Genomic DNA, 12403 nt, shown 5'->3' with positions numbered 1-12403 from the left:
ATCCTTACATCTTTAGACACTATGCTTTGGTCAAATAATAGCCTTATCTTTATCACTGAATAAAATTATTACAATTTTATAATCACAAATGATCATCTCTACCAATTACTACTTCACTTTGAATTGGAAAATATATAAGAAAGATATTGTAAATCCATTCTCTTGTTTTCAATAGTTAATGTTTTAAAGACAGCAAAGTCTACATCTGGCAAAAATGAGGCTGCACAATGCAATACTTGGCTAATTTTTTTCCATATATTCTTTGCCTTGATCACTTGATTTGGGGGGGGGGTTATAAAATTAATCAGAACTAGCAGGATAGAAATCACTTTGAGCTTCATGAATGACATCCAAGAGATGGGAAAGGATTAGTTCTCAGTTGCTGCCAGTTATAGCGCCAGGTGGCTTTTTCTGCAGTGAAGGTGTTACCAATAATCCCATTACACTGGTACTAAATCTTGCAGACATCAAAATTATCACCAAGGTTCCTTTTCATCCCATCCTTTCCAAATGACTGGAAGTCGCTTCACCTGAAAGAAGTCAAATCCACATGCAGCTGCTGTTTTAGCAGCCAGCAGACTCCCTGAGAATGCCAATCGCGATCCAATTTTGCTGTGCTGGTGGCCCCCTATTCCCTGTCCAATAATACATCTGTTAAAAAATCCTACAGCTACAAATCAAGTTTAATCCTACCAGGGACCTCATGTTGGTCTTGTCTTCCAAAAAGGCAGCAGGTTCTGCTGTCTATCTCTGCCAGTGTCTGGGGAATACCCTTTAAATCCCAGTCCTACTTAGAAGAATAAGCTAAGGATCACAAAACATGACCTCAAAAACCCTGATATGACTATATTCTGACCCAGAGGCATTCATTCTAGGTGAAGATTAGAACTTTGCATAATAAGATTACACAGCAAGTGAATGATATCAAGGGAGTATCCATATGCACCCGCCTGGTTTTCTATAGTTAGCCTGTGCTCTGCAATATGCAGTGTAGAGGCAAAAAAGCTTGGTCTTTCTGGCTGAAATAAAATAGATTCACATAAATTAGTTGGCCATTTCCAGATTCCTAAATCCCCTATTACAACTTTTATTTGACAGCTCCTGTGAGAATAGCACAAATGTTACTCTCTTTTTTATTCTATGCTTCTATAACCATCATGCTCTGTAATTGAAATGTACATAGATTATGTCAAGAAATTAACATCTTGTTTGCTGTAATCTTGGATTACAATTGACTGTGTACATAATAAAATTAGGAAATCAATGGATGGATTTATCATCTCCCAGGAACTAGTGGCTTTGTTTAAAAGGTAGTTTAACATTCTGTGCCAACATTTTAAATGTAGTCACAGTGAGAAGTCAATAAAATGTAGATAAATAAAAGAATATAATAAATGTGTAAAATATAGAAATATAAGAAAAAGCATGCAATTGTTCAAAATTTAGAAACCGTAACAATTAATTCTTCATGCCAATGTATTGTTGTCTATTAATTAAAGCATATTTAAGTAGACCAACTCTGTGTCAAAGGAAAAACTGATTGTATTTTTAAGGCAGTAGATATACTTCCAGTCAACATATAGCCAAGTTTCTTTTTAATTTATATATTTTTAAAATCATAGAACAAATTCAAATCAAATTTTCTATTTCATAGTAGCTATTTTAAGCATATCAATGAATTAATAAATCCCTGTATTTAGCAATAACATAAAGGACATTGTACAGCTAAGTTTTCAAATCCTAGATAAAGTCATGGAATTTCAATAGAAATTTGTACCAATAATATCTGTCTTTAAGAGCATAAAATGCAGGCATTAAGCAAAGAAAATATGTAAAAATATGTAAAAACCAAGATTTTATCAATACGCAAAAAAAGACAAATTGAAGAGGGGAAAATTCTACTAGTAGATTTACAAGAGATCTACTGATTTATTGAGCAGTAGATTTTCTTTGAATGGTGAGTTCTGTCCCAGAATATTTAAATATGATTCAATAATAAAAATATCATTATGGATAAAGTGAGATGCACCTTATTTAAATGTAGTCATCCTATTATAATGATGATCAGGAGTCAGGTGACAATCATAATATTTATACAGATTAAAAAAGATTAAAGATTAAAAAAGAATCAAGAAGAGAATCAAGAAGACAGGTCAGGCATGCCAATAGCAAAGCTACATAAAAAAAAAAACCAATATATTTCTGGAAAAAAAAACACATGTGAAATATATTTATTAGTCATGACTAAGAAACTGCTGTTAAGAAGAAATAAAGTATGTTAAAAGTATGTTAAAAGAAATTCTACTAATTTTGTCATACTACTTGAATTTCCTGATTCAATGCATTAACTGGTCATAAGAATTGATCCATATATCTTCTCCAATCTAGCATTGTACAAAATTAGCTGAATGAGTTTATAAAATTCTCTTCACACACTAAAATATACATCCTGGTCTCCTAGGTGCTCTGTTTTGAGTACACTCAATGAAAAGTATTATAAATATTGCTCATTTTGTAAAAATACAGAGTCCTCATTAAAGTACCTCTATACTTAATATCCTCAGTATTATTACTCCATTTTATACACAAGTCTCAAAGAGTTAAGTGGTTGTCTTCAGTTACATTCACTATGAGTAAAGTGTTGGTACCAAATGTTGAATTTAGATTTTATCTCTCTAAAGCAGAGAACCTTGACTAAACTCCAAGCTATATAAGGGTGGTGGCTGTTATATTTATCTTTGTAGCCCAAATTTAGTATAGTACTTGGTACACAGTATATATTTTATTGCTATTTAATGTTTTTAGTTGATTTCTCTTAAATATTTCTAGAACAGTGAAATCAGTTTCAAAAAACTAAACAGTTTAAATTTAACAAAGCACTTAATTCTAGAACCTAACAAATTGTATACTCAAATTTAACATTAAACATTTAATTTTTCTGAATATCAATGATGCATTTTGTTTTTTAACACCACTATTCTTTTCCAATATATATAGCCAAACCATTTGAAACCTTCCTTGAAAAAAGAGAAAACAGTTCAATAAAATCAATCTACGGATTGATATTAGGCAATGTATCATACCTCAACATCCCCTCAACTTCATTCATCTAGTAAAAGAACAAGAGAAAGATCTACAGAAGTTTGGGTTTTCCGTGTGCAAGATTAATATGACCAAAGTCTACACAATATGAGGAAAATTTGGAAGTTTGTAATCAGCCTTTTGTTGAAGCCACATTAAGATTACAGTCGCCTTACTTTATTAAACTATCTTTACCTTATGATGGAATCAGTAACAATCTTCTCCTCTTAGCCCTTACACAGCATTTTGTTTTGTATTCCCTCCAGTCACCACTTTGGTGCAGGTCTTTATCACCTCCTACCTGGACTAATATAATAGCCTCATGATAGGGTCACCCTACCTTATGTTTGTTTCTCCATTCTAACTTTCATTAGGCTTTGAGAGTGATTTTTCTAAATTGTAGAATTCCCATATTCTGTAATCCAGTTTCATTGGCCTCTTGCTGTTCCTTAGATTGAACACTCCATTTTGAGTCTGTATTTTCACTGGCTGCTTTCCAGGTCTAGAATGCTCTCCCTGCTCATCTCTGTCTCCTGACTTTCTTCAAGACTAAGTTCCTCCTATTCATACTATCTTCCATTTGAAATTACCTTTAATTAATTGAGTGTGTGTGTGTGTGTATGTGTGTGTGTGTGTGTGTGTGTACATGCGTATATGTACTCCTCATATTCTAAACTCTTTGAGTGTAAGAAACTGCATTATCTATTACTTATTACTATATCTTACTTGTTACTTATTATCCTATATTTCTATGATTACAATTACATACATAGGTACTTCAATAAATTGACTAAAAGTAATCTAAACTCTTCTGTTTGGAATTGAAAGTCTTTTATAATCTGGTCCCAAACTAGCTTTCTAGCCTCATTATGCATAATCAGTCTACAATTATGAAGAATTCATTCCTTAATTACAAGGAATTTTCATGCTAATGGAAGACAGAAAGTACATATATGAATACAAATATAATGTGAATATCCATATGAATATAATGTGAATAAACACAAACATATACAAATTAGTTAACTGCAAGGTATGAGGAGAGAAAACTCTAGTAGTTGAAAGGGGTCAGGAGAGGTCTCTTAGAGAAGATGATACTAGAGCTGCCTCCCCCCATTCTGACTGGGCAAAACTAGTCTCTTGGTTCTTCACACATTGCATCCCAGAACCTATGCCTTATCTCTGTGCCTTTGCAGTACTAGCTGATTCCATGTAGCACTCCCTCCCCATTTAAACCTTATCTCCTTTCAAAACAAACTTTAAGCACCACCTTCTCCACATTAGCCTTTTTTGCTCTTCCTAAAATCGAGTTCCCTTCTTCTCTGCCTGACCATAAATTTATTTTGCATTTCTTTATATATACTTAAATGTAACTCTCAGTAAAACATAACCTCCCTGAGAGCAGGAGTGCTTCATTCTTATATTTGTATATTTAGCACCTACCACATTAGCACTTAAGAAATGACTATAGATTGATTGCTGATTGATGACATCACTATCAGATCATGTAGAACTGGTTATATCAATAACTTTTGAAAGGAAAAAAAATACTAGTTTTGGTGGAAAATTAAATAAATAAGTTGTAGTTCACAGATTTATACTCATTTCAAATATATGCAAACTAAACTTCAAAGAGTAAAAACAATTTGTCCTGTCAGAAATGGGATTCAAACCTAGGTCTTCCAAGTCTAGAACTCTTGTTTATAAAAGCTTGACATATTTTAAATTTGAGATATGGCAATTATATCATTATTGACACTTTTCTAGGATTAAATGATGCAATTAATCTTAAAAACTCTTAGTTTTCCACTCTATTAAAAAGATAAAACTTTTGAAACTGATTCTGATAATGAGAAACTGTTAGCTTTTTTAATAGTATTGTACTGCTTTTACAAGACAAATCAACTGTAGAAGCAGCACAGAAAGGTGTGTAGAACACTGGACTTGGTGTCAGAAGACATGACTTTGAATCCCACCTAGGGCATTTCCAAGATGTGTGACAACCTCTATAAACTTTGCCTTCCTCATATGAAGAATGGAGATATAAATAATTGCACTACCCATCTCACAGTGATGTTTACAGAAAGTATTTTACAAAATTCAGAATGTTATGTAAACGTGAATTATTAGTAGTATTATTCTATGTTACTTAGGACAGAGTTTCTGAGTAGATACAGGATCCAGGAAGCTCAGTATTGAAGTCCTACCACAGAGAGTGGCTGTGTGACAAGGAGAAAGTCACCCTCCTGCTCTAGGCAACTATTTAACACTTTAATTTGCAGAGAAAAAGAATTTCCTCACTAGGGAGTTAGTTCCCTAGCTTATGCCAATAGTTCCCTGGCCTATGCCAATAAAATCACATATCTGGTTTCTACCCTATTCTATATTAATGTTAGAATTATACATATGACAATTCAACTTTTAAAAAACAGAATCAATAAAAAATAAGGGAAAGAAAAGGAACTGATAATCAAAAGTAGGATTTTGTTTTATACTACATGAAATTATTCAATGAGATCGATGTGTGTCCCACAAAAAAAAAAGTTTAACAAACTTGATTGAATCTTTACAGGCAATAATGGAATTGAAGTAGGGAGACACCATGGAAAACCACAAATCTAACAAACAATGAAGAAAGCTGAACACCAGTGTGATTTTATCATCACTCTTAATGACTTCTTTTGCTTCATTAAAAAAAAAATTATTGCCTGATCATAACTGCCATTAAGAAAAATTTAGGAATAATGCTTATGAGAATTTTGTGTCAAATTCATATTATCCTTAATAAATTCAGGGGAACTAACATAGTTTCTATGTATTATTCAACAGACATATCTTAAAATTAAAGTTTTAAAGCAGGCATGAATATACATGATTTGGCAATCTCAAGCATCCCCTTTGGATCCAAGAAGGCCTAGAATACAAAAGCTAATTTCTGCAAAATGCTGTATATATTTTTGGTATTACAAAACATTAAAATGCAGTGTTTATATATATATATATATATATATATATATATATATATATATGGATTGCATTAAATAGCCTATGAAGTTCCTCCCAACTATAAGATTCTATGATAAAATATTAAGTATTGGCTACAAATATTTGGTAAAATAAAAGAATTTCAGGTTTAAAAAAAAAACACCCAAAATGTTTTTTTATGTTATAAAGTAAAATAGTTTTCTAATTCTTTCCTACTATATCTTCTATTAACAAATCCTTTAATGAAATAAATTATTCAAACATTAACCATGAAAAAACTAAAAACCATTAAAAAAAAAAACCTAAGCATTTACCTATTCAAACATAGACCCATAATTTGGAAAATACAAATATATGAACATAATATTTATTCTCATTAATAAATATTAAAGTTTGCACTACCATTTTCTTCTTCCTTCTTCTCTCCATCACCATTATTCAAATAAATGCAATAGTATTTAAGATTTCAAATCATGTTGCTTTTTCCCCAATTATTGCTTTATAATAATTACCTGCAATGATCTCAAAACTAATGGTAGAAAATCAAAATTTAAATTAGTAAGGCCATTTCATTATTTTCCAGTCTTTAAAATTTCTATAAATTCTTTCCTTCTTATGGTTACAAGTATTAAAAAAAAAACTTTCTAAACATCAATAGATCAGTGCAATGATATTCAGTCTAAGTTAATCCCCAGACATCCAAATCCATGAATAAAAATTCATCAGTTTTAAATACACTGAGCCTATTAAGCAAGAACAAAAGCATATGCACAAAAGAGCTTTTAATATATTTCAAAGCCCACAAGAGCCATGGTCTCATTAAAATTATAAATTACACAAACATGGAATGAAGATTCAAACTGCAGTGCAGCTAAGCAGATTACAGAAAACCCCGCGTTCCATATGATAACACACCATGGCCCTCCCAGATGGGGGCTTGGAACAAAAAGGCCATCACCACAGCTAGGGAAAACCTCCTTGTGATCTCTGGTTTCTGTTCAGCAGATGACAGCCAAATAATATGTTGATTATTCTGTTTGTGCTGCTAAGCTTGTAAGATGGAATAAAAGCGATATGATCTATTGTGAACCCAATGCTAATGTGTTGCTCCACTCATAAATAATATACTGAATTTATTTTGAAACTATCTTTTATCTGATTTCAGTTTTTAAATGCATGAACTAAAATAAAAGCCAGCATAAAATATTGTTATTTAATTTGATGCTTTAAGTCAAAAATGCTGCTGACATAATAATAGGTGAGGAAATCTTAGTACTTAGTAAAGAGTCACACACAAATCACCTCTTTTCATTTTTGCACAGTGATGAGATACCGAAAACACCTGAAATGAGGAAATTATTCAAATGATAACATTTAAATGTAAAAAGTAAATGTAAACAGTGTTAGAAACAAAGTAAATCATATATGCTAGTAAGACAGACAATGAATAAAATGCCAAAACAAAAAAGCTTTCGTACATTGCACACAAACAACAGATCACTATACCCTTCTATAAAAATAATATGATCTTTACTAAGTCTGGGGAAAAAAAGTGCTATCAAATGAATATGGATAACATATAAAAGGGCAGACATGGTAAAAATTAATTTTAAAACAAAGAAAAATTAATTTTAAAGCTAGTTCTTTTAAACTTATTTGAGAAGATTGAACTGATTCAGTTTAGGATATTCTCACAAAAACTAAAATAGAGCAGTGTGAATGAACTTTGCCTGGTAGAAGCAATTAGAAACATTGAACAGATTAATTTTTGAAAAGATTTTATATTACCTAAACCAAAGTTATTTTACTCAAATGTTGCTAAAAGTATGATGTGATTGGTTATTTTAGAAAGTCTTCTTTGACCAACTTTTTAATCTATGGCAAGCAGAATGGACCTGTTGTCAATGAAGGGATGAAGGTAAGTATAAATCACTAATGTACCTTAGTTTTCACAGTATGAAAAGGATATGTCCTCAGGGATTATCAAAATTTTCCTCATGAACCTATTATAAAATCTCTTTTCCTGGGGGTAGCTGGGTGGCTCAATGGACTGAGAGCCAGGCCTAGAGACGAGAGGTCCTGGGTTCAAATCTGGCCTCAGTCACTTCCTAGCTATGTGACCCTGGGCAAGTCACTTAAACCCCATGGCCTAGCCCTTACCAATGTTCTGCCTTAGAACCAATTGGTTCTAAGTATTGGTTCTAAGACAGAAGGTAACGGTTCAAAAAAAAAATCTCTTTTCTAAAATGTGACATTTGAAAGACAACATGGAAGAATAAACAGTGTTGGCTTCACAGTCCAAGAGACTGGTCTGAATTCTATGTGATCATGTGGAACTCATCAAACATCTTGGAATCTCAATTTTCTCAGCTATAAAATGGAATGTAATACATATATAAGCTGCCTTACAAAGTTAGTGTAAGGAAAACACTTGTTAGAACTTAAAGCCCAACATAAATATGAGTAGTTATTACTTGAGGAAGCTTACTTAGAGAGCTTATTTAACTTGTTTTCCAATAAATGGAATAAAAAAAAAGGAATGGATGAATATGAAAAGGACAGTTAAATATGCTTGGATGCTAAAAGTATTCTTAAAAGGAAAAACTATAGCTTTCCTAACATTTTTATATTCATGTTAGGATACCAATCAAGTTTTTCTTTGAATTTATATTTATTTGTACATTTCCTACTATATTGCATTTTTACAAATGCACATACACACACATACCCGCTTAATGATAACAGGGGCTAGGAAAAGGAAATTTGTTCTTAAATGTAAATGTTTCATAAAATGGATGAAATTTTCTGAGAGCATAATAATTTATGGTTCTATCCTTTCTAAGTTATTTATATGTGAAAGTTGTTATATTATTAATAATAATGGTTTTATACATCCAAGAGAAGCAAAAGGAACTTGGAGAAAAGGTATCAACTACCAAAGATTTTGGAAGTAATTGATGATATAGTAACTGGTTATATTTCTCATCATAAAATACAGGTGAGGGGCAGCTGAGTGGCTCAGTGGATTGAGAGTTAGGCCTAGAGATGGGAGGTCCTAGGTTCAAATCTGGCCTCAAGACACTTCCCAGTTGTGTGACCCTAGGCAAGTCACTTAACCCCCATTGCCTAGCCCTTACAACTCTTCTGCCTTGGAGTCAATACACAGACTCCAAGACGGAAGGTAAGGGTTTAAAAAATAAAAAATACAGGTGAACTCTGTAATATCTAAATTAAATACAATGAATCTAGGTAAAAACAATCTTTACTCTTAAAAAAATCTAGTCAGGCATGGTGGCTCACAGCTATAATTCTAGTTATACCAAAAAGAGTGAAGTTAGTGGATTGCTAGAGCTCAGGAGTCTTGAGTTTCAGTGGATTAACCCTATTAGAAGATGCCCTACACAAAGTTTAGCAACAATATGATAAGCCCTTGGGAGGCCACCAGGCTACCTAAGGTAGGGCAGAATGGCTCAGGTTAGAAACAGGGCACCTCAAAACCCCTGTGCTTATCAAGTTGGTAAGTAATTCCTGTACTTACAGGCTGCATAAGATAGATAACCAAAGTCTTTTTAAAAAACCAAACATATAAAATAAACATAAAAAATGTTAGAAAATAGGGCAGCTAGGTGGCTCAGATTATCAGACCTGGAGACAGCAGGTCCTAGGTTTAAATCTGACCTCAGACATTTCCTAACTGTGAGACAGCCTGGACAAGTCACTTAACCCCAATTACCTAGTCCTTACTACTCTTTTGCCTTAAAGTCAATACTTAGTATAAACCCTAAGACAGAAGGTAAGGGTCTAAAATTTTTAAATAAACAAACAAAAAAATTATTTTACCTGAAAAAGTCAATTAAAAAAATTGCTTTATTAAAGCATCAAGGCTCCCCTTTCACCCTAGGAAAGCTCTTGCTAATTTCCCTGTTTCAGTAAATGAGAAAAGCCTAATAGATCCAAAGGGGGGGAAAAAATCTTTATAATGAGACAATATGATTAGTGATGTCTACATTAGTCCAGGAATGGTACACTTCCTCTTCTAACTTTTTTTGTGAACTATTATTAAAAGATCTTTTTTTTTTTAAAAAAATTCACATTCAGGACATTATAGGAAATGGGACAAAAAATGCATTTTACCTTATTCAACCACAAAATTGCTTAAATTGAATTTGTATGAACTAAATATATTTGTCTATCAATTTAAGTTGTAATTCAGAAATGCTTCTGAAAAAGTTTCTTTTCAGTTTATCTACAATGCCAATGCTAACAGTTAAATCCAACATTTCTCAGTTCTATTCCTAGATCATTTAATGATAGATAAGGTATTTAAGGAACTTGGGCTAAAACATCTGGTAGTGTGAATAAAAGCTAATGTGTATTTCAGAAAGTCTTATAAAAAGTAGAGGCACATCAGTATATGCAATTAATTTATGAAAGGAGATAAAGCAAATACTCCATTTATCCCAAAGTCAGACTTCTGACTTTATCTGAAATATCATTGTTAACTTGGAAATTTGTGCAAAGGAACCTTTAAATGACTATGAGCTAATGTAAAGACCATGACTCTAAAGAAGACATATAGCAATTCTCTTCTCACATTGTGTAAAATAAGACAGAAGATCAGGTAATGGTAGAGTATAACTACAGGAAAAAAAGAACATTTAATAATAAATAACCGATTTCTATAAAGGAAGAGAAAACTACAGAAGTGGAGTACTATATAATCATTTAGTAGAGGAGGAAATGGTTCTAAACATCTCAATAAAGTATTAAAAGCTCATTATCAGTAACTGTTACTCTCAGCAACTACTAATAGTAGCCTTGAATGATCAAAAATGTGTTAAATTACATTCAGTATATTATTTAACCAATGAAGGAATGGAGGAATACATTTTAGAAAGTTCAATCAAAATTAAATGAAAGATCATCCATCTTAAAAATTAAGATTCAGTTTTCAAAATTCATAGAATGCTTTATTTATCAAAAACTAGATTAATGACAGGTTAACAATAACTTAAAAACATTATTACATACTTATTTCTTATTAGTAAGCTGAGCAACAATATTCTGAAGGTTTATTCTAGGAAGAGTTACAAAAATAAGATGATCTACATATACCTGGGACCTTTCTTTAACTGTGGCAAACTCTTAAATAATTACCTGGGAACATAATCATTCTGGAAGGCTTTAACTATCCTAGTGTCTTCAGAAACACATTAGACTGATAGTCTAAGTAACTTTGCTAATTTCAATACATTCTTTCAGAATATGTCAATCATATCTTCATATATCTTTACTAAATAATCTCTCAAAAGACAACTTTGTTGTATGACAAAATTTGATTTCAAATTTCAAAAATATGAAATTCTAGTCTAGGTACTGCCATGTAGAAGAAATTTGGCAATTAAAAAAAAAAAACTTTTGTTATATTAAACCCTTATCTAAAAAGTTAAATTATTCATCTTATTAAATAGAATCATAAGATTGGGAAAACCTTTAAAAATATCTCACTCATGAAGAACTATAACCAAACAATCAAAGGTTACTTTCATCTGCCTGAAATTTACAGGGTAAAAAGTTATATTCACTTGCTTTATAACCTTGTCAATATTCAACAATTATTACTATCAGAAAATATTTCTACCAAATCTCTTATAAATCCAATTTCAAATGTCATTAAAAAGAGATGCATATTTAACAACATAAAAAGATATTAGGATATGTTTTAATATAAAAATAAATTTTACATCATGAAGTAGAAAATATATGAACTTTTCTCAAAACTACCATATCTATTCATTAACAGAGAGACTCATTTCTCCTTTTGTTAAAAACCAATGTTCTTGTTATATATTTAAAATCTCAAAGTATTAAGTATTTAGTGCTATTTTCAGGATTTTGGAATTAAAAATATAAAGTATCATGCGTATTCCCTACAATACTAATTCAGAATGATCTTGCCAAACCATGCCTATCCTTTCGAAGAAAAGAGCAAACCTTGGGGTGGGGGTGGGGTGGGGGGAAGAGTAACTGAAATCCAGTCAGACTTTAGCTTATTTCTAAAATTTTGTTTCTTTCATTTAAAAAAATCAATATAATACAGTTACTTACCAATAATTTAATATGCAAAATTGCCTTCACATTAGTATTATTGAACAGTTATTTATGAGTTTTTATACAGGCATGACTGTATTCATATGGCATTTTGCTGTTCAAAAGTGGAAATATACTTTTAAAAGGAGCAGCTTTGTACATTTTAAGTGAGTTTAGGACATGTGAAAACAATATAAGAGTGTGGCAGGTCAGCAACAGACACTACAGTTGTTCTCCAACCCATAGT

At 31.7% G+C, this 12403-nt stretch overlaps 1 protein-coding gene across 5 annotated transcripts in view; it reads right to left on the bottom strand.

Moving 5' to 3' along the window:
* Positions 1–12403, bottom strand: part of IMMP1L (inner mitochondrial membrane peptidase subunit 1) — a 112111-nt gene that overhangs the window by 57338 nt on the left and 42370 nt on the right. The window lies entirely within an intron of this gene.

The sequence above is a fragment of the Monodelphis domestica genome, chromosome 6, assembly GCF_027887165.1.
Source record: "Monodelphis domestica isolate mMonDom1 chromosome 6, mMonDom1.pri, whole genome shotgun sequence".
NCBI classification, from domain to species: domain Eukaryota; kingdom Metazoa; phylum Chordata; class Mammalia; order Didelphimorphia; family Didelphidae; genus Monodelphis; species Monodelphis domestica.
This window is presented reverse-complemented; position numbering and strand designations above follow the sequence as displayed.